Raw genomic sequence first — 24,140 nt, 5'->3', positions numbered from 1 at the left:
ATGGCGATCGCTATCCAAGGGTTGACGTACCAAAGATGATGAATTGATTGAGCTTCGGGCGGGTTTTTCAAGCCACAATGGCGGGACGGGTGCTACCCGAGGGCAGGCAACAGGGCAGTGTGGAATGGTGACAACAATACCACCAACAGCACCAGCAACAGCAACACTAGCGCGCAAAACATCATTAAACCGAAAAGCTTACGCCACCGTCGTCTTTGCCACTTTTTAATAAGATCGTCGAGCGATCATCGGGCATCGTTCATCCGTTCATGCAGTTCGTTCGTTCACTCGGGCTCGTGAACCTGATCGCGCAACGATCTGCCGGCCCGGTCTGCCTGTGTCGTATGGAGATAAGTTCAGTTTCACTTTTTAACGCAACTCGTGCGCACTTTAGACCGGTGGTACGCAGGCTTATGTTGGCGACCGTTTAGTGCATCGGGATTAGTGTTGTTTGGCGTTGTGTGTTTCGTGTGCTGTGTGCCCCCAAGGTGTGTTTGTGTTTGGTGTACCTAATAAATGTGTGTGTGTGTGTGTGTGATTGGATGTGCCTAAATATTTCGCTTTGTGCAGCAGTACAATTAGCAAAAGGCTTGCCAAACAAGTTCTCCCACGTCAAGGGCACATCGAGGCACCCCGGTGCATGTTGGACGCGTACTGCAAACCAGCTCAAAAATGATCGTTCGACATTTAATAATTCTACCATCAACATTGTTGCGCCAGGTGTACGCCCTTTTGATGCATAAATTCATGCATCGTTGAGTGATTTTTCATAGTGTACGCCTACCGTTAAGGAGGGTGCATAGGACATATAGCTAGACTTCAAGTTAAACAGTGATTTGTTTTTTTGTTAATTTGAAGGCCTAAGCATAAAATTCTTTACCAGATTTTTAACTATTAGGTTGCATTAGAGTGAAGAAATTCAAATATCAGTAAATATGATTCGAAACGCTTGCTAATAATTCTTTGAAACATAGGGTTTTTTGAGAACTAGCATCACATTTATCGCTGAAATGATTTAAATAAATTCTTTAAATCAACAACGACAGTATTATAAATTATCTCCAGATCAAATTGTGATCCTTTTCTTTCCATTGCAACGAAATAATTAAACCGCCACGAATATCTTTGACTAGTTTTTTGAGCTCACTTCTCACCATTATTTCGCTCCCTTCTACATCTACAATGCATTCCCAACGCGTATCACAATTCGATCGTACCGAATCTAACGACCGTCTCAAAGCCAGGAAGGGAACCGAAAGGCATTTTAATGATGTGCCACAGTCAGTGGACCAAAACTCGCGGACCTGCACCTCACCGTAAACCGGCCCATACCACATTCGGTGACTTCTTAATTATTTATTTCACCAACCCGGTACGGCTGCCTTCTGCAGCGCCACCAGCAGTACCGGAGTCGCTTGCTCAAAAGCAGCCCCGACGCGATAATGTGATGCCGTCGAATTCCCCAACATCGTCAAACAGTGGCGTCGCGCGTACCGCATAAACAGATACCTGAATATTGAATACCGAGCCGTGGTGGTGCAACGAGCGGACGCAAAATCAAATAATTAGTTTCGGTGCGCGAGACTGCTTCGGGCAGCAGTAGCAAGAGTCGACGCACGACCACGGACTGACCCCATGCGACATGCCAGAAAAATTGGTCAAGCCAACGCAAAACCTACCCAAACTGCGAATGTGCGCGCAAAGGGTGCACACTGGTGCAGTTCGTACGGGCCCGCGATTGGTTTTGTCCGTTCGGTGTGAAAATTCGTTTAGAAATCTTGAGCAAGTCGTCTTGCGTTGTGGCGCAGCGTTGGTTCGCTGTAATAAACTTGTTAAAATTTCTGCCCCAAAACAAACTCGATTACACGATCCGGGACTAATTGATTCCCTCGGGATGATGGCGCTGCTGTCGATCGTCTTCGACGGGCGGTAAAATGTGATCGTAAGACAACACTGCAACGGGCTTTTCCTGTGAAGTAATTTGTTTCGGGTTGAGGGCTGGCAAAAAACAGGGAACAAATTATGCGTTTGCGAGAAATGTTAAGGAAAAAACAGCTCTACAACAATGTATATACGATTTTGATTGGGTTCTTAATTGAATGTCTCGGCGGTGTGTCGAAAGTCAAGTTAAAAAATTGTATGCACAGCAATTTTAGAATCAAACTATTAAAACCGATAATTTGATGCTGTGAAGCTTGAAAAGGAACAAGGTAAAACTTTTAAAATTTAATATTTTGTAACTTTAGTTGTAAAACATTCGAAACCAGCAAAGTATCTTAGTTCTAAGCCTTAAGACGGTCCACGAGTCAAAAGCTGGGAAAGTAACTTGACTGTTACTGTATTTAATCACAAACGCAATAATCAATGGCCTATGCCCTTGCTATGCACCTAATCATGCATTAGCTATTGTATTGTGTAAGTTGTGTACAGACAAAATATTATAGCGTTTTCAATAAATTTAGAGAAGCTATGGCCAATACAGAGAAAGAACGTGATTTGTTCACTGTATTGGTTTTGAACTAGTGATGGGCGCTCGGAACGGAACTACCTGGTTTCGATTCCATTGTCGATCCGGTTCCAGAATCAAGACTGGAATCAGTTCCGGAATTAAGCACGGAACCAAGTTCTCTACAAAGTCCCAGAACCAAGTCCGGAACCAACTTCGGAATCAATCCCAATTACGATTAGGGAACAAATTCCACAAGTAAACTTCTTCTTTGCCCTGTGTCGCCCTTCAATCTCAACAGGTTTCTTCAAATTCATCAATGCATAAACACATTAATAACAAAACAACGTGTAATATCATTTTTGTTTAATTTTTCTATTTATTTTAAATTTTAAAAATAAATTATGTTTTTATGCTTCATGATAATAAACGTAAAATCGGATCCGATTAAGGATCTGATTACGAAATGGAACCGATTCCGTAACTGGTATAGATCCGATTCCTCAATTAGTGTGAATCCGATTTTCTGTAATTAATTGAATTCCCGGAATCAGTCACGCAGCTGATCTCGTATCTACTCTTCGGAATCGATTCCTTAAAATTTTGAGCAAATCAAAATTTTGCCCATCACTATATGAAACCAGAGTAAAAAAATTAATATTGAGAGCTGATATATCCTAACGTCTTGATGACCGTTTGCAGCCGCTTCTATTACAGTGGAAGCATTAGGGATTCTTTAAAGCGATATAGAGCCCTTAAATACTAAATAAAATGGCGCGGAAAACCGAATCATAAGTGTCTGGTTATATTATCGTTGTGAGAATCTTGATCGAGGGGTATGTGTTTCGTAGAGAATATCTTGGATACGATGTACATTATAATCCAAAACTGACGAATCGCACATCGAAATTTTATCATACAGCAATTACCCCGAATGACCAGTTAAAAAATTCGTTTTACTGACACGCAACTGACTTTAGCACTAAATAATACTATCAGTTTGGGTAAACTTCATTTGGAGGACACTATGTTTTCTTTGTCATTCCAAACACTATGTTTCTTTGTCATCGTTGTTTTGGGTCTGTTTCGTCTCTTACACATTATTTAGCTATAGAAGTAGTATTTAGCACATTATTTAGAAGTAGCAACCCTGGGTGGTTACCAGGGTCTGAAAGAGATAAAAATACGAACAATATTTTTTAGAAATACCTTATCAGAGGTTTCAACTAACTGCCGAATCGAAAAGCACAGGTAGAACTGCCAACAGCTGACATAAATTTTGAACAAAACTTCATGGATGGCATATTCAAGCACCATTGATTCCAGCGAGTAATCTGAAATAGTGGTATATGTATTGCCATTCGAAGCTACTCCACTATTCAATTACATACGTTGTTCAGCATGTTTAATAAAATTTATTAAACCACATACCGCACATACTGTCGCCTAAGAGACACTTCGATTCAATTCCAAGCCCACGCATGGGTTGTGAAATAAAAACCTTCCGTTCCGTTCAACTACTACTCCATAAATTCAATAAAACCACATCGTTAGCCTTCAAAACAATCGTTTCCCAACTCGCTCTTTATCGCTGCCAAGGATGCTCAAGCAAATTCAAATAACAAAATCAAATTAAAAAACTCACGATGTACTGCTGCTGTTCACCCACATCGACGCTGTAGGCGACCGGTAGCGGTACCGAAAGGATCGTAATTTTCCCATGATGATTTCATTATTTCCAATGCAATTGCTTCTTCAGACACACACACAGTCACACTCACAGTACACAATATCAAAGAAGTAGCGGTAGTACGGTAAAGGTTTTATGGTTCGCACAGTGATTTAAGTGATACGAGCCCGAGACGCATCCCGGGGAAATTTAAGCACCGCGTCGGAGTGTACATTTTCTCAATCCCTTTCGCAAAATGCCCAAGCGAGTGAAACAACCGTGTCGCAACAAGGACATTGTAATTACCACCGACAAACACGAAACCAACGTCACGGCCAGCAACACAGACAACGGTTGCATAAGCGGCACTGTCAAAAGCAGCAGCGTCAGCGATACTCCAGCCAGCAGCAAAGGAACGGGTGGCGCTCAAGACAAGCCGGCCGGTGTCCTCGCAGCCGGCAGTGTGCCACGGTGCTGCGATGCACCTCTGTGCAACAATAGCAGGAAGTGCATCGTGCGTCAGAAGTCACAAAAAATTGTCCTGGCACCATCGAGCGGAGAAGATCACATTTATCACATTTACGGTAGGTGTGAGGTTTTTTCCCTATCCAACGGTCGGGAGAGCGAATGCCGGGAAAGGTGGCGGAGATGGCCAGGGCTTTTTTTTCTTCTATCAATACACCTCGTTCGAATACAATGTAAACACACAAAACGACCCATAAAAAGTTCGAATAGTGATTTTAATTGCATTAGTTAGAAATATTCACGCAACTAACAATTTTCTGTAAAACTTCTCCATGAATGAGCAGCAAAGCATAAAAGGGTCAGGTCCCATCAGGTCCCTTTTTGGGCGTAATTGAAACTGTCTGTAAAATGGCAATGAAATTTGCTCAAAAACATTTCACTCACGATGTTTGTTTTTTTCTGCCGTTCTGCAAAACGACACACATCCTCACAATTTTTGGTCGTTTGTTCTGGTGCATCGTAAATTCAACGTTTCCCGTGCACGTTTATCATTGGTAAACCCATTTGGTACAAATTGATTTGCGCAAGAGTGAAATTGAATAATTGCACTTGCAATCGTGAAACATTATGTCATCAATAAAGGCATTCTTCCCCTTTACGTTCGATGCTGTGGTTTGGGGATGTGTGTGTGTTCACAAGGTGCAGTGATTTATGGACATTAAACTTTCTGTGGCCAACTGGGAAAAACAAGAGTTGGTAATAAAAAACATAACCTCAGATTTTTATATTCGAATTACACTTTCACATGTTTTATTATGCATGACAACCAAGTGAGAGTAGCTCTGAAGGGTGTAAGTTTAAACAATATTAGCTGTGGTTTGTCTTAATTGGATAACAAAACGGTATTGCACTAAGGGATAAGCCAAATAGCGCGAGAGTCATAATAACTAAGCTTTATTTGAAATAATCTATAAAGCACATTTTATTGGCAGAGTAAAATAAGGAATGCAAGTGAGTATTAAAAAGCGTTCGTATCTGTCACTTGATATAGTGTACCGAATTTCATGCATAATCATCCATTTTGAGCATTTAAGCTGAACAGCACCATTCGGCGAAATATAAAAACATTTTAGCCTAATTAGATAACTTTTTAAAAAATTACTAAATCTTAATTTGAATATAAAATAACTTCAAGGGCAAAAGATACAACACTAGTAACTAAAATTGTTGGACAGAATTTTAGGATATCTCCTTTGGATGTAAAATTGTTTCCAGATTCCAGAATCGACTTGTTATCGAATCCCAGAACTCTATCCAGCTATTTGTTCATCACTTGTTTTCAGTAAAGCAGGATAGGGCGTATTTATAAACTTTTGAGACACGGTGCCTAAAAGGAGACGGCCAACGGTTAGAATGGAAACGGCTGTACGGTCCATAACCGAAAAAAGACTCTTCGGTGATACGAGTCGCTCAGGAACTCAAAAAACTATCCATAAAACTCGTCAAATACTTAAAATACAAGGAGTCAACTTCTATCACCAGTTTGAAGTTTCTGGATTGATAAATTTCTTTGATGTTATCGCTGTGACTGTGCTTTCCCACACGGATGGCACTATTGCCCCAAAGCACAAAAAATCTTCGCATTTCTAACCATTTCGAAAACGTGTTTTTATACGTTGTTATACGTTATATACGTTTATACGTGTATATGTATTTATTGTTACTTATGCTTAATAATAGGTGGAAAATAAGCGTGAAATGGGGCGATCCGGTGGCCGAGGCGATAACGGCACCGGGCTTCACATGGCTAGATTGGGGTTCAAATCCCATCTAAACCGCCTACTACGGGTAAAACTAAATCACAAAAAGCAAAACATGGCAGGCTGTTGATGTTGTAGTGCCAAGGAAGAAGAAAAAGAAGCGTGAAATGGCAATGAAACTACACCCAGCATTTTTAAAACAGGTTTGAGTTACCAAATGAATTGCTTAGACTAACATACTTTCGTTACTATTGTTTATTTTTAGGAACAAAGTATTTTTTACGAATTTGAACATCATATACATTTGTTAGACTAATTGATACCACATATCCGGATAGTCAGTCTTTGCTGCGGTAGAACATTCTTGAAAGGTTCTGATATTTAGTCGTGCCATATGAAGACATCGGTCCATGGACTGCCCTATTATGGCATTCTCATTACGAGTATTTTCTTCTGTTAATCCACTAAGTGGATGTTAACACTTAGTGGATGGGATCCTGCTACGAGTAAAATCAAGTCACAGGAAGCCAGAAATGGCAGGCCTTATATGTTGTATGTTTCTATACTTTCTTTAGTTCTATCATTGCTCCTGTACCTTTCTTTCGGTCAATTTTTTTGGGGTTTCTGGCCATTGTATTCAGACCATAACTGGCACATCCCTTCACTATCTTTTTGTTTAAAAGCAAACAATAGATTGAGAAACCCTATACATACAACGCAACCGAAGTTTATCATTAGTTCATCAAACTACAAGGAATAACTTCCATTTACATTCCAATTACTAACTCCTGATTAGTCATGAAAAGCCATACAAACAATACGACGCAGTGAACTGTAATAAGTATAACATACTTGTCCAACTCTTTATTATGGTTTTAACTCTTGATAATGCCTAGAGATATAATTTTATAAAAATTTAACTAATTTCCTATCATTCTCTTCCTTTCTTGTTGCAGGTAAGCGAAAAAGTCCTTTGCAACAATAGTTCGAACCCGGTAAGCAATATCCTAATCCACTTCTCCAGAGACAAACGAAACTAATTTGAAGATGTTTATGAATTCCATTCCGTTGCCCATAAATAATAAAAACCTTTACATGAACGATTCCATAAGGGACGTTCTTTGTTGAGGTATAAATTATGAGACTCAAAACACACGCCGCGTTACATCGACAGAGTGCACAGCGAGTTCCCTTATCGATTTTCTACCACCACCTTCATCATCATCATCATCATCATCGTTTATTTTTAACCATCGAGTTCAATAATCTGCCCTCGTCTTCGATTAATTACGACCTGCCCGGTTATGGACAGGAAACCACCGGGCGCTTTAAAGTCTGTTATCGTACAAAACCCCCGAGTTTGTTGTGCCCTTAGCCCCGGAGCCGGAAACGAAGCTTTAAAAGCACCGCGCTTCACACTGGATAAAGTTGCCCTTAATTATTCGTTCCCTACTGCAACAAGAAAAACTAACTGCTTGCTTCGGGTGTACAAACAAAAACCAGCGATTTTCCTATCCGGCTTCTTTTCTTGCTTTCCCGTTCCAATTTTCCACCCACCCACGATTCGGGCTTCCCGCTGCCAACTATCAAAGGATGCAAAGCGGAAAAAGAACAAACATATTAACCGTGCACCGGGAAGGCTAACCGTCGAGAGCTGCTTCCGAGCTACCAGTTCAGTTCCGATCGATTTCGGTTTCCGTGCCTGGCGTCGAAGCAGGACAGCTACAGGTTGCAAAAACATATGATATGCAAGGGTTGGTAGTGTGCCAGAGCAGGATGAGCCACTGGCTGACCAAAAGGGGGGAACGCAAACGTTGCTGGAAAAACGACGCTTTGCACCAGCAAACGGAAACAACAACCTGCTGCATGCTCGGGGAAAACAGACGCTCGAAATGAACTGCAAAATGAACCTCGACTGCTCTCGTTGTGAAGCCTGGGAGAGGATTCATGCAAAGCTCTCTAGAGGGGTAAAGCTCAAAAGTTCATTCAATTAATCAGCTTTTATATTTATATACAAACAAGATAGGATTTCTAATGTATAAAATCCTACTATCTGGAAATCATATTTTTTTAAACTAATCTATCAACATCAAATAGAGCTGTATGTATCTGGATTTATCCGTATAAATCTTTCCACCTGAACTCTCATCTCTGCAGTGCAGTTGGCTATCTTTTCATCCTCCGGGAACTCATGCATCTGTCGTTCTCTGTCTAATGTAGGCACCAGCATAACCCCCCAGAGCCTTTCATATTCACTGGCGCATAGGACAACCCATGGCCTGCCACAATCTCACCAGCATCACTTCCATTCGGCACGAGAGTCATCGTCGCCTCGACGACCTTGTTGTTTCTTTTATGTGTCGTTCCTCTCGGCTCCCCGTTCTCCCCATTCATCCCTCTTGCACCGTCCGCTTATTACTCGATGATGCCGAGCCGTCGTCGTAACTCAAGCGCATGTTACAGTTATGTCATGTCGGTGAACGTTCGCTTTCCCGGTTCCAATCAACAACGGCTGCACTAGTAGCAACAGCAGCAGCAGCAGTATGCAAAATCGAACGATACGGTGCTTGAAGTTGAGATTAAAGAGAAGAAAAGAAAGCAAGAAATTGAGACAGGTTTGGGTGAAGACATGTAAAAGAGAAGTTGTGAAAAAAGCCTGGCATGCTGAAGCAAGGCGCGAACACGGCACGGTTGCACTGGTTTGAGCTTAATCCACCTAGGAGGAGCATTCCAATAATTGAATTTATTATTATGCCTTTTACACCATACAATTTTTATAATTCAAAATTTTCAATTGAAATTCAAGTTATAACCATTCATCTGTTTTACTCACGAGCGAAACTCGCGAATACAAAGACCATCTAAAAACGATCGTAACGGAGAGAAGAATTGGTTATTTCCGGAGTCAATTAGATGGCGCCCTCTAGCATGATCGTGTGTCTGCAAGGAGGCACCGAACAAGAGTCCGTTATGCTTTTATTGATTTTTGGACACTCAATGCTAATTAAGCGGCCAGTCTGCATGATGGAACTACAATTGTATTATTTATAGGGAGCCTATTAATTTATTTCACAAATTCGTCTGGATTGCCACAATACGTCATCAACTATCATGTATGGGTTTGAATGTTCACGTTGATTTGATGAAGGCGAATCGTATCATCGTGACTAACACCTTCTTGTTAAGGAGCGTAGATAATGTACTGACCTTACGAGAATGAACTACCGTCGAAGCAAGAAATCTTAAACCTTGAAAATTATTCTAATAAATATAACTTTTTTCGTCTGTATAATATATATCACTAAGGCAATACTTAATTGATCTCGTTTTCGATCTCAAACTTAATCATAAATTAAAGATAACCTTTTTAAATGATGTGGCTTAACAAATTTAACCTTCTTACATAAATCCTACATTTGAAGATACTTAAAACCCCTTATAGACACTTGTAACTTATAATGAAATTCAACCAATTTACCATTCAAATATAGCTACAAAGTATTCTCCACCAAAATCCCATAGTGGGGAGCTCACTTCGGGAGCTGGTTCATTTGCCGTCCCCAGCAAATCATTTCTATCCAAGCTGCTCTCACACACAGAGCCACACTCAGCCGACCCCCGCGAGGGGTTCATTTCGGCCGAGCATAAAAACCTCACACATCCAAAGCACGGCACGGCCAGAAAGAGATGCTGTACGAGCAGACGGAACCCGCGTGCCGTTCTCTTTGAGCGGAACCGCGCTTGTGCGTGCATGAACATAGCCAGAGAGCATCGAAACGGTTCGGTTTCGGGCGGCCGCCCGTGGCAGAAGAAAAAACGCGTGGCCCTAGCGAGGACGTCTCGCGACACTAAACCTCGCGAAAGAAACAGTTTGTTTCAAGAAAGCGTCGCGTTCGCGTGCACCGACCAGCCGAACAAGGGACTTCTTTTCGCGCGTTTCTTGCACACGTCGCGTGCGGATTTTTCGGGACGGGAAGTGTTGACAAAAAGGCCTCTGATATCTTGCCTAATCAAAAACAATTATTTTATGCTCTGCAAACAGCGCAAAAGGTTCGTGGCTGAGAAGCAAAAAGGTAAATCGTTCTCGAGAAGGACACTTTCGGAGGCGTGCGCGCGGGTTCGCTAAATTGGCGTAGTTATCGTGCTCATTTTTACGTGAATCAGAAGGGAATCCCGGGATCCCAGGGTAAAAATGATTAAAATCAATATCGCAATGCTCGTCCGTTCGAGCCATGCTGCCTACTTGGACACTTGCCGAGCCTAAAGCCACCGAGTTAAATGAGAGCATAAAGCAAAACGGAAAACCTCCACCAATCACAACCGGAAACATTTAACATCGGTATTGGTACGGTGCTTCGGTCGACCGGTTTTTTTTTCTTGATGCGTGTGTGAGAGATAAAATTACATCCCCGCGGATTGGAGCCATCCACGAAATCCTCCCCCTCAAGTTTGAGCCTGTCCAGTGTGTCTGTGTTAATGAAAGGTCCGAGCAGAAAAGTAAACAAATGATTGCATTAAATAATGCTCCTTAAATCAGTTCAGCCAGTCGGGGGGGCAGCCGCATCTGTTCATATGCCAATAGCTCAATTAGTTACACCATCGTGGTGCAGTGTGTGTTTCTGTGCTTCTCTGTGCGTGTGTGTATTTTCGGGGGTTTGATAAAAAATATGTGATAGCTTGGTGTATGGTGCTGCCCGTTGTAAAGCTGTGTGTGAATGAGAAAAGTAAATAAATAGTGCTATCATAATATGTTGTGAGACCATCCATACGGTGGTGGTCAGGTGAAGGAAAAAGGTGTTGTTAAATGAAGTCAAAAAGCTAAATCCTACTAGCCTTATTTAAGGGTGAAAAGAAGAGTTGGATAGAGAGCGCAGCAAACCAAGCCAACCTCCAGACGTTTTCTTCAGCGCGAGGAAGTCACACGAGAAAGGTCGATTTTAGAAAGAAGTCGACCTGTTCAATCTGGTACCCATTACACCTTTTTGTAGAGAATTCCAACTAAGCCGGAGAAAATATTTACCGGAAAACAATTCACAACTCCCCAAAGACGAATGTATCCATGCGGTTGCAAAACATACAAACACAGCTCCGGCTAAAGTAACATTATCCATCTGCTATTATCAAGAGCAACAATGTCTGGATAAAGTATCCTAGATCCCCCCGACAACCATTGCAGTATGAAATATCGTTCCTTTTCCTACGCAATTCACTTGCGTACTTCGGCGTTCAACGCGTGGCAATTACGAGATGCACCTTGCTTTGTCGAAATCGCAGATTTTCACCCAAAATTTGTATCAAATCTAAGCGTACGCGAGCCACGTAAGTGCGCACTTATGAAGTAAACAAATAAGTAAACAAATTAGTGTCAGTAACACACGTACACGTCGGACGTATAAATAAACCGATCCCCATCCGGTGCATACCAACCAGACTGGACCAGGAGATCGAGAGAGCAAAGAAGTCTGAACGATATCCACGACCAGAAGATGTGATACGGCCTTAGTTGGGAATTCTAGACCAGCGGGAAAAAAAGCTTGTTTATTACAAACCATTCGCTTCGGCCATATTGGTCAAAGTACAATTTTTTACGTCACCGGATGTTTTAAGGTGTTTGTTTGGAGTACGTTTGAGGCATACGAAGATTCTAGACTGTCTTCTAGACAAGAAGGTTGAATGTTGTTTGGGGCGTTTCATCTTCTCGTCTGTTGACCTTAACAAATCGGAATCTTTGGGCTTTTTACTTGCAGGTAATTTCCACCTTGAATGCAGATGTCCGATTAAGATTTTTACAAGCATCGTCCAATTTCAATGTCCCCATAAAATAATCTATACCAGCTCTGTTATCTATGATTAACCACCATTAAAAGCTCATAACTCTTCCATTTGGATTAGTTCCACTCGTTTCGCATAATAAGTTTATCCGCGTCCGCGTGCATGAAACCACTCATGATTAGTGAGGTAAAACTGTGTTATCCACGCCCCATACAACAAGCCGTGTGCGACCAAAATCCACTTCATCAATCTCAATACCACCAGCCGCGAATCGATGAGTGAACGAAATGGGCAGCATTAAATCATGCTTTTCGCAACAACGACAATAACCCAACCCAGTCCAGAGGAAGAAAGCACACGGCGAGCTGTCAAACGCTGATTGACAAGTTGTTGTAAAATGGTTTAAACTAGATAGATTTCTGTGATTACATGTCTTGAAGGAAGCAATTTTTTTTTGTTCGCTCCTCACACGGGCAGTTTGTCTTGAACCTTAAGCGACTTACTGTCTGCCAACATTTTCTTTCAACACTCAATCGAACGACTGGCGCCCGAAATTCGTGACCAGCTGGTTGGAAGTTTGGGCCCAAAAATGTCCTTCTTTTGCTATTGTGTCGGTAGCGAGCAACGAGCTGCTGCTAGCTGCCATTTGCCAAAAACCCGTCGTTGGACACCATCTGCGTGGGTATCCTTATTAGGGATGTTTGACCGGCCGGGTAAGGTGATTGTGTGTAGTGTTCGGGTGCACTAATGATGTGTCCACTCACACACACACACGTAGAGTCACCAGTCTGTCCTTGCATACCGGATTATCAACTCGCATAACGATGATAGGTGATGAATGTGAAGCAATTTTGTGGTGTGGAGCCTACCTTGGAGCGCCCAGCTTTCGTACCATCCCTTTAACAATAATGTCATTAATAACGTGCGCTACATTCAATTTGCTGGCAGATGAGTCGAAAATTAATAACAACAACCTTCACTAAGCCCGCCATTTGTCACACAGAGGTTAATTTGGTTGACATAAAGACATGTCTGGTGAACATCGTCATTAAAGAAGCTTCATGAAAAGCTCAACCATGCTGAACTATTTCAACTTCGTGTAAGTAATGTAAAAGATCTTATTGAGGAAAACGATTTCAAACCTCAGCGAGTTTCTTGCCAAGGCAATCAACATCCCTTAATTTAATCAGCCGACAGCTTTATGACCTTTGAGGTTTTGGGCAGACCTTCCACTTGGTTTCAGCACAAAGCAAACAATAATTTGCAATCTCCACTTCCATCTGACAGCACACCAATCACCCTGTTTCACTGGACCTTTCCCGTAAACTTGGGAACTAATTCACCTGTCTCATAAAATTCCGACCAGTTTCAACCCGGGCTCGATTATGTGCTGATAATGATGTCTAACTACCCCCGAGCTACCAAAGCCGTGCTGTGTGCTAGTTTTAAGGATTTTCCTTCCAGCAGCAAGTGTAGTTAACCGTAAATCACGGATGTGCCTTCCAACCAAAACCGGTTGTGCCGGTGTGTTTCTTGAGGGATAAGCTAGCGGTTGGTGAGTATGGTTTTTGGTTCCGGGGGCCAGGAAACATAAAAGTCCTGCCCCGAATGCTTAAATGCCTTCTCCCGCACAAAACCTCCCGGTGCGGATATGGGATGGCAAGCAACCAGCAAAACAGGATAACAACCGCAGAAACACATTAAATCGTTTGCGGTTTGTTTCCTCATTTCAATTTTCAATTTCCCCAGCCCCACTCAGCCCTGTTTTTTGTGTGCTCGGAGTGGTAGCTACAGCTGGAGTAGGAAGACGCAGCATAATCGGTGCGAAAACGGTTTCATGCTGGCAAAAAGGGAAACACCGGAGAATGCATAAAGGCACGTTTTTCGCAAGACAATAGGGCTGAGATTGAGGCACAACACAAGTACCACTAGCCGACTGAACAAGTGGTACGTGCGTCATGATATCTCGCTCCACGAGAAGAAGTTTATTTTTATTTCCCAACGATCCACACAAAAAACGGGAGCCACAGTTGTTTAAGACAGCCGGCTTTTAAATAGTTTCATTTCTTGAAAACCGAACTAAATGGAAAGATTTCACAAGGGATTGGTTTGTTTTCCCTGCAGAAGCTCCGGGCTACAAACAAACGATTAATTAACATGGTCTAGCCCGTGTGTGCATCACCAGCATGTTGCAATCCGGTCCATGAAAGTTTGCCAAATGTGTTTTGCCCAAAGAATTTAACACTTTTACTAATGAATGTGTCAACTACGCTTGCCAATACCCAGACGACCGCGTTCGTCTCATTTGCATCTTTGGCAGCGCGTCACACACAAAGTCCATCCGCGTACCGTCGATTCGAGATAGCAGCATTCCCGTCTCAATATCTCGATTCACTCACTCGAAGACTCCCTTCACCAAGTGATCGCGGGATCCGATCAGCCAAAAACAAACCATCGTGTGATTGTGTTTTAATGTGCACCAACCCTTCCCGAAGCGCCGCTCATATCACATGAGGTTTGCCAATTAAATCCTACCGGCGGCCGCTTCTTGAGCATCGACCAACGAGCGGACTCGTGACTCAAAAAGTTCGGACGCTCGGATTGTAGGGCTTGACTCGCTATCACGCGACATCTCGACATCGTGACGAACGTACAGCAAAAACGGTTCACAGACACGGAACCCACCACAGGAATCCACGCTGACAAGGCGGACCCCATTAATCAGGCGGCCTTTGGCATACGTAAGGTAACACCGGCACACGAGTGACACCCCAGGTTTTTGTTTTGCTTGTAAAAACCCCGTGCCCGCGCGCTGGTCGACCGGGCAACGCCGGTAAACGGAGAAGTGTTTTCAATTAATTATGATTTTATATTGTCAGCACCGCGCTGTGAGCGTGCCTGATCTGGTGTGCTGGGGACAGCCGATTTACAAAAATAGCCCTTTGGGTCAGTGTTGCCCTTGGTTGTTTTCTAGCGGGGGGAGGCTTCCATCCGTTCGGAGAAGGCGAGAAAGGAAAAAGGGTGAGCAGGGGGGCCGGATGCAACAGATTAGGTACAAACTAGGAGGTTGATTTTTCCCAACCAACAAAAAAACCCACGACCACCTTGTACACCAAAAAATACACCCAGAGCAGCAGTCTCCAACTTATCGTGGTGTTTGAAGATCGCTCAAGAATTCGGTGTTGGTGTTGGTTTGGTGAGCGATGAGGGTGAACAGTGAAGCCGCGAATGGAAGGCAGTACAGTATGTAAACAAGTCGTAAAATTAGACTTCACAAACCGAACCAACCGATCGATGACCGTGAATGGGGCCAATGTTAAGTCTGGCCGAGTCGGGCTCTGGGGCGAGTCTGAGGTTTTGTTGATACTGACACACAAAGGTGGTCTGGTTTCTTCCTCTTCCCGCTACGAGAGCGGTTAAAAACTTGCTTTTTGTCCACGTTAAATATCCAATGGACAAGAGAAGCTAATCGAAGATGACTTAAACCCATGTGATTTAACCTCAAATGAGCATTGTTAGACGAAAAAGTCGCTAATATGCTGAGGACTTTACCATTAAAACCCAACTATAGGTAGCCACTAAGTCGGATTAATCCTCTCCCATGACTACGACTACATCACAAAAACAACTGACCTTGCTGAGGCGCTTCTTTCGCATGGGCTAAAATTAGCACTCTTGAACTCGTCGACTCGTCGTCGTTTTTTTGCATTTCACCATGTAGCATCACCCAGCTAATCGTCACCCAGCCGAACCCATCACCTTGACGGTGTGTACCGTGGGATAATCAGAACGGCCTTCCATCCCATCCCAACTCTTGAAAGGCGGTGAACGAACCAACCACCGATATGCTGTCACATCTAACAACCAAGTCAAGCACATACATACACACAAATGCCATTTACCACTTCCCGCCAAAATTATCAAACTTCCTGCGCGAAGGTCACAGTGGTAGTTCGCGTACCGGAAATTCCGGAAAAACAAACGCTTCAAACTACGACATTCGTGTCACTCAGCGTCTCATCCTTCACGTCGCATTATCAATTAACGTAATTGACACGATCTTCACACATCGGATTTGCTCGTGACACGAGCACGCTTCCAGCATCACGCAGACTCCTTTTTATCACTCGGTGCCAAGTGAAACTTTTGCCAAAAAGGATGGCTCACAAAAGGATGTCGAGTGTCGATAGCATTACCCCGGTTCCATCAAACTTGACGTGGCTGTTACAAACTGAGCCTGAAAAACATGGCCGCCTATAGCGCACCAACAACCAGAGAGACCTTGGTGTGCGTTGGTCTTTGGGCAAAGGAGAAAGCGTTCTTTTTTTTTTTGGGCCACCCCTTTTTTCTTTCTTCCTGTAAAGAAATGGGGATCAATCAAATCAATTTTTATCGTGTGTCCCATCGGTCGATCTATTTGATATCCGTTTTATCTCCTTCATCCCATACGTGTGAACCGTTTTGGGAAAGGGTGGCCTGCCACGGGTGACAGTGCGATGTTCCGTTTCGTTGATTTCCCATCTCCATTTCACATATGCTGCGTAACGATTTTCTTCTCACACAAGCAAATAAACAACCTTGAGGATCATTCTCACCCTAAAGCATATTATCACGTGCACCAAAGCTACGTGTGTGTGTGCGTGATGGAAAAAGACTGGACAGTTTTTTGATATTCCTGTGTGATCGGATCTTTCTCGTCGGATCAAAAGATCACACGAAGCGAAACAAGGCCGAGCCCCGGATAACGACTAACGCCAACCATAATAATCTTCCCCGTCACCACACATAAGAGTAGGTTTGAATAGAAAGTTCGCACAAAAAAAAGGAGGAAATTTAAATTTTTATCCACCAAGGCAGGAAAACAGCATCTCTTTCACTTCACAGCTTCAGTCAACCGAAACTGTGTCCAACAATGTGGCGCTTGGGCGGTTTCCCTTTTCAACTACGTGTGAACAAGTGGCGTACTACAGTAGCGTATGTGTGTGTGTGTGTTGAAGAAAAGACGTACACACTTACGCAATTTCCACATTTTTCCCGCAGCCGGCAAAGCAGCAACTCAATCCTCCACCAGGTGTCCTTGAAATGCTTTACAATCATGCGCCGCAGCAGCAACGACGGCTGCCTCAACCTGATTTGATCGCAGGCAAATCTTCAAACCGGCGGCATTTTTCTTGCCACTTTCTGCACGATGTCCTTCAAACCGTTGAATAGCAAATGTCGAAATCTCAAGCTGCCATCCCATCAATCGCCTGCAAGAGCGCGGCCTGTATGGGGAGGGGACCATCCAACACGGAACGGAAGATGGCCCAGTGCCACCCTCGATGAAGAGGGTTTTTATTAAGGGTGACATTTCGCATGACATATCTTTTCCACCTCGAAGGCTGGTGCGTTACAGAGGAGCAGTTTTTGGGTTGCCGACTGGAGTGGAGTGAAACAAACCAGCTCCCAGCCTCGTGTCAGCGGAGATGAAGAAGATGGACTGCTTTCTCCAGCAGGACAACATTATAGCAAGCTGGCGCGGTATTATCTTGCTTTCCACAATATGTATGTATGCATGGCCGCAGAAGCCCAAGACAAAGCGACACATCGAGTGTGGGGTTAGGAACCCGGCGGAGTTCCAACGTGAAGTGAAATTTGAAGCACATCGAACGTACGATGTGATTTGCGTTTTTCCTGCGTTTAAGTTCATGGCGTCAAGACGTATCCGTTATGCTCTTTCGACGTTGGCTTACAATATTTAAAATGGGGCTTTCAAGGGAAGGATGGAAAAATACAGTGTTCATTTTTTGTGTCGCCGGAAAAACCACCATTCCTGACGAGAAAATTCCAGGAAACCATCCGCCATAAATGCCCTTTCGGAGGCGAGTGAAGCAAAATAAATTTACTGGATATTTCCTTGAACTTCTAAGGAGCGTCAGATGTGACGCTCCCTCATGAGCTCTTGATAAACTCGATATTGACCAGATTAGGTACGGATTTGGCTTACCGGGTGTTATAAAGCACGGGTAAGATTATTGTTTAAATATAAGTCTCAATGCTTTCCACGTGAAGGACCTTCATTCGCTAATGGAAATTTGCTGGATGGAATATTTGATTTCATCCACTCAGCAATTCTATCACAAAACGACTCTACTCCACAAGCTTTGTACACGGAATGAAAAATTCACCCTTACGCTTCATTGTACACATAAAATCGTACATAAAAGCGACGCCTTTTTAAAGCTCAAACCACTCGCTCTCGCTTTCATGTAAGCAATCAAGGATTGCTTCCAGCGACATGACATTTCGCTGACGGTTGACTGGGGCTTGCCATACGTACGCTTGCCTTGGAACCAAAATGATCAAACTGCACTACGCGTTGTGTGTCACCGAGTTGGCAAGTAATCCGCTTTGCTCCGGCCCCATTTGTTCATACATGATCGGATGTTGTAGAAATAAATCCCCTCTTACAACGTATCGTAATCCTGAAACACTCTTGCTGCTTTCACCGTGCTGATGCCGCATTGAAATTATGAAAATGCTGACAGATTTTCGTACGCGGCGGCATGTTGGGAGCGTGGCTGTTGGGCTTTTCGTGGAGTAAGGTGTGCACGTATCTTCATTTTAAGACTGACATAAGAGGTTGTAGAAGTGCCATGAATGGAGCCTAAGCAGCACCGGCATCATTACATGGCATTAATCGTGTTTTACAAACAGTATTATTGTTCTATTTTTGGGGCTCGATGAGGTGACAAACTGAGGCGGTGAACAGCTCACAGATGATATTGATTAATGAGGAGTGCGTCTCTTTTATTTGTAAATTTGATTTCAATTTCGGCTAGGATATCATGATTAATTTAGAATAATGAATTGCAGGGTTTGCTTCCACATGCTGGAATTTTTAAATCACATAAAGAAATTCTTCAAATGAATAATGGATATCTGCAAGCTCGTTGTGAAACTTTGTAATCATGTAATGGAACCTTGTGACAATCTCGAGAGGTATCGGCCTGCCATTTCTAGCTTTCTATGAATTGATGTTACCCGTAGCAAAGTAGTCAGCGGTGCGTACAGGGAAACAGTCTTGATGGGATTTAAACCCCGGTCCCGGGCCTTGTGAAGACCGATGCCATTGGCGCCTCTGCCACCGGACCGTTCCATTTTGCATAAAATTAGAGGAAATTTGTAACTTGGTTGTGGAATTTTGCAATGCGCCAAATGTTCAAACATCTTCAGCCAAATGTTCCGTCCATTCCTGTTGAACTGTATAATTGCAAAATAAAATAGGATTTTTTATTTACTTTTCCATGCCCTGCCTTTCACATTCGGACGTGTTTGAAAAATTAGTTTAGCAAAACTCAGAGGGATATTTCACTCTAACAGCTACCTCGGGACGGGATTACAATATCCCATCAGCAAGTTGAAAAAATCCACCGAGAGATTACAAAATTCCATTCCATGATTCAAAACCCTGTAATTTTTCACTATCCACAAGTGATTGCACGGTTCTACAGTTGCGTTACAAATTTCTCCTTACAGTGTGCAAACTTCCATTGTATGATTGTGAAATTTCGCAAGGGGATTTTAGTATTATTCTATTTATCTAAAAAAAATTGAGGAGACTATACGGTGACAAACCGTAGTAAAAATTAAAATAAAAATATTTTTAAAAAATCCTTAAATGATCCTACAATTCCTTTCCGATCACCGGGTAATTGAATTCGAGGAAGCTCACCCCACTTCCTTCAAGGATCACATTATCAGCAATGGACGCGATACGCATAAAGATTATTTTTCAATTATTAATACTCAACACCCTGTAGCCTCGAAGCTACCGGCCCCCGGGTCCACGACATGTAACAGAAAAGTTACGCTTTGCTTAATGGCTACTTTTCAGCTTTTACTGTAAACTGTTTATGCTGCAGTGTCTCCGCGTTATCGTCTACCAATTTCCCTTCTTAAGGGCGGAGCTTTTCCGAATCTCACGACATTGTTTATCGATTTTTTATCTGCCTTCTCGCTGGTGAAACGATTGTGTCGAGGCTTCACATCGCATCGCCCGGTTGGTTTGGCATTGCGGCGGATGCCGAATATTGTTTTACGCAAAAACAAGCACCCTCTCCGCGCAGTGAGTGGAGGCGTGCCTGCTGCAAACCCGTACTTGCCGGCATAGGTAGGGCAAAATCAATATCTCCATCGGTGCAATGAGTTGGGTCGCTTGCCCCCCACGGAAGGTACGATAAACGATGCCCGAGAGCCAAGCTACGATGGATCGGGTTTGAACGGGAGGGCATTTGTGAAATATAAAACAGCATGGAGAAGGCAACCACCGGGCCGAGAACCGAGCTATTGACAATGAGCTTTTGAATTGGTTTTTCCTCAAATCTGCTTTCGTGCGGAATAAGACCCCACGAACTACGGGGATAAGCAATTTCACACCTTGCTTTGATATATAATCGCGAGTTGATGGCACATTTTCAAAAGCGAAATAAAGTAAGTGTTTAAAAATAAAATGCAATAAAAACAGACAGCTATTGAAATTGAATACCGAGCGTAGCAAATGACTAAATGCAAGGAGGTCACAGTTGGAAGCACTTAGTCTGATTAAACCGTGCACTACAACCATTAACAAACGCTACTAACCTCTTCATCCTGTAAGGACACGCTTTGCTCCAACACCACACTGCATAAATCTAAATCCCTGTCAGTCGCTCTAACCCTAACCATTTTTCATTTTCTATTCCACTTTACATATTTCCCAAACCAAAAAGCACTGTAAAACCACAACCACAGAGACCATTCAAAACACACAAACACCTAGACACTCAAACAGCTCAACACTTCCACTTTTCTGAAACTGAAAAATCACGCCCGGTTTCTGGTGGGAAAGGTCGCAGGGAGGATACCCAAGTTTCATGACGCCCTTGAAGACACAGGGGCACGATCCGAGTCACCGAATGGGATCTCAAATTTTTTATTACATTTGCAATAAAACAAAACTTTATCGGCAGTGTCAATTTCTGCAAATGTTTTTTTGTTATGTACCACATTTGTGCGTCACTATCCCGTAACATGGAAAAACCGGGAAAAACTTATTATCAACAGTCAAACGAGATGCTATTTGATATGGGCTTCTGAGCATGGTGCATGCATATTTATGAGTAAAGGGTAGACCACAAGGTTCCACAACAACAATTTCTGTCCTATTTCAAAATATTGATACAACATTTTAAATGAGAAATGAAAGCCTAAATTATTGGAGTTAAAGAATTTTACTATCATGAAGCTTTATGCAAGTAATTCTAAAATAATTAAAAGATTAATTCAATCAATATTTAACCAATTTCAATTACCACATTCATTGTGCCTCATATCGTAAACTCATACACATACAGCGGCCTCACGAATGGGCGGGAAAGCCGGACCCTTCTGCTCGTCACAACGAATCGATGACGCCCGGGCGAAGATGTCATAAAATTATCATACCTCCACTCACAATATTTGCTGTTAGAAACGCGTCATTCCCTCGCCAAAACCATCCGACCCCATCGCGAGCCTAAGTTTTCCAATCAGTCATAACTGGACACGAACAGGAAACGGGAGCGACTGGAATGCGAAAGCAAGAGTGAGAAAGGTTGTTAGTTGTAGCATTTAAATAGCGATTCCCTTTTCCGCCTTCAGCCGAACAACAAACCCAACCCCATCTAACACCATCCCGATTACGCCGATCGCCGCGCCTGTCGGGGGGTGGAAAATGGAGTAAAGTTTTTCCCCTTTCAATCGATACGCACGACTGCACCAATACTTTGGTCCCGGTGGGCCATAGTAAACTGCATCGTACGCGTCGCGACTTTGCACAACCACCAACCAACCTGTGAGGGTGTTTGTGTTTTCTCGTGAAACCGTTTATTGTAACCTCGTTATCAGTAGCGGCAACTATTTTCCCTACACGTTTTTCCTCGCCGTTTCTTACACACACACGCGCACATAGTCACACTGCCAAATTGAACACGTGTTTCACAGAGACTGTTCGTCTCCGCACGATAAATGGCCGCTAGGTAGCTGTGATAAATTGCTGACCCGATTACAGCTGTTTCGCCGTCCGGTTAGAAAACTCTGGCCCACCGAAATGACCTCTGCCGGATTGGCATGTGAGCATAAACTCGCGTGATCGCGATTTGCTTTCCGGTGCTTCAAACACATGACATCGACAAACAATCGTCATTCCTCCATTGCCGGAAGTTGGGCCAAACAGTCTATCATCATCGTGCCTTCCATCGTTCAGGCGATTTTCGCTAACTCGCACTTGGCCGATTGTCCGGAAAATCAGCCGACACAGAAACAAAAGTGTCGGAAACGTTCGCCGGAAAGAAGGACCCGATAGCGTGATCCTTTCCTGTAACCGTTCCGGTTCGGCAGCATTCAACATTGCCACTTCAGAGTGTGCTCGAACTGGACTAGTAAAAAACGCTAAAATAAAAACAAACAGCCCCCCGGTCAACACGAGGTCAAACAAAATGGCCTGGCTCGACGGTCCAAAGGGGATGGAAAATAAAAACATTTCCCAAGTGTGGTCAGTGCTTGCGAGCGCTCGGACAGGAAAGGTGTGGGAATGTGTCGAGGACGGCTATACGTTTATACGGCTTGTCCAAGATTGGGTCAGGCATTTTGTTGTAGGTTTCTTCCACTTTTATTGTTATTCTTGCAGCATTTTATTGCTTCCTGCACGATTTTCTCGTCATCAAAATGGTTGTTTTCCTTCCCGATCCGGGACGACACTCGGTATCGTTATCCAGTTGTTGCGAGAGTAGACCATTGAGTGTGTTAGTTAAATTGAAACTGAAACCTTCTAATAATTGCTTTATTCTGTTTTCGATTGCTCCTTCTCAGCTGCTGTCGAAATTGAGCCTTTGTTTGTTGAAGCAATGTTTTTCGATTAAAAGAAATGCTTCAAATGTTTACCTAAAGTCTAGTTAGTATGGCTTCAAATATTTTCCCTTTCAAATAAAAAAAAACCCCATCGTGAAGTCAATTTCATTGCCCTTTTACTAACCTCCTCTTCGTCCGACAAAAATCCAATTTCTCTTATTACATTTCTTCATAAATTACATCTCACCTGCGTTGAGCTTTGGACAGCATAACACCACCAGGAATTAGCTACGGCATTTTCTTTCGTGTCAAACTATTTTTCCAAGCCCAACCGCACCCGTTTGCCGCCCTAGATGGTTGATCCAGATTTATTACGCCCAAAATCTTTCCCTTTTGCTTCTCACTCTTTTTTCTCTCTTCCCTTAAACATAAGTTTGGAAGATTCCGTCCGCCAGACCAAGTTGGGAGCAAAGTTAGCAAAGACTTCGGGATGAGGATTATGAAACGATCTTAAACTTCAAATCCCGCTCTCCAACCGGAATGATCCATCATCAGCACCGGGCGGGCGAATGATTTAGGTTCATACATATTGCACCGAACAACTTGGCCGAACGTGGCGACTTGTCCGTCGTCCAGCTGTGCCAAAACCGAGCCCCAGACTCGACCGCACGGTCAAGTACAAGTAGACCCCCGGGGGAAGCTACTTTTGCAGACAGAAACCACCTCTTGTGCTTGCTGGCTCTCCCCGCGCGCTTCGCCCCAAGACGCACGTCGTTGTTGTAATTACTCTCATAACACCGTAACCACTCCGATGCGGGACCTTCCGCCTCCCGCGGTCCCGGGAGCACACTTTCTCGCGCAATCTTGTTCTTCCGGCGACTGTCACCGTGTTGGCTAACACTGATTGCACCTTCACGAAGGGGCAAACCCCTTCGCTTCAGGCATTTGAGCGTTTTTTTTTTCTAAGTTGTCCCGCTTCTTTGCAACTCCAGCAACTCCACGCGTGCCACTCCGGCCTGAACGTAGCCCGTTCGCCGGAAACAATTAATTACGCGCGACAACACGCGAATTTCTTCGCCAACCGGTGGCGCTCACGAAATGTGGCACCGGCACTTGGCACACCGGCTGGAACCTTGTGTGCATACTGCATACACTCTCCGCGACGCATGGTTGTACATGG

The 24,140-nt window shown here is 43.4% G+C and overlaps 1 protein-coding gene across 2 annotated transcripts in view; it reads left to right on the top strand.

Moving 5' to 3' along the window:
• The window catches only part of LOC118509000 (calcium/calmodulin-dependent 3',5'-cyclic nucleotide phosphodiesterase 1-like), a 161,739-nt gene that overhangs the window by 31,883 nt on the left and 105,716 nt on the right, over positions 1-24,140 (top strand). The window lies entirely within an intron of this gene.

This window comes from Anopheles stephensi, chromosome 3 (genome assembly GCF_013141755.1).
Source record: "Anopheles stephensi strain Indian chromosome 3, UCI_ANSTEP_V1.0, whole genome shotgun sequence".
Taxonomy (NCBI): domain Eukaryota; kingdom Metazoa; phylum Arthropoda; class Insecta; order Diptera; family Culicidae; genus Anopheles; species Anopheles stephensi.
This window is presented reverse-complemented; position numbering and strand designations above follow the sequence as displayed.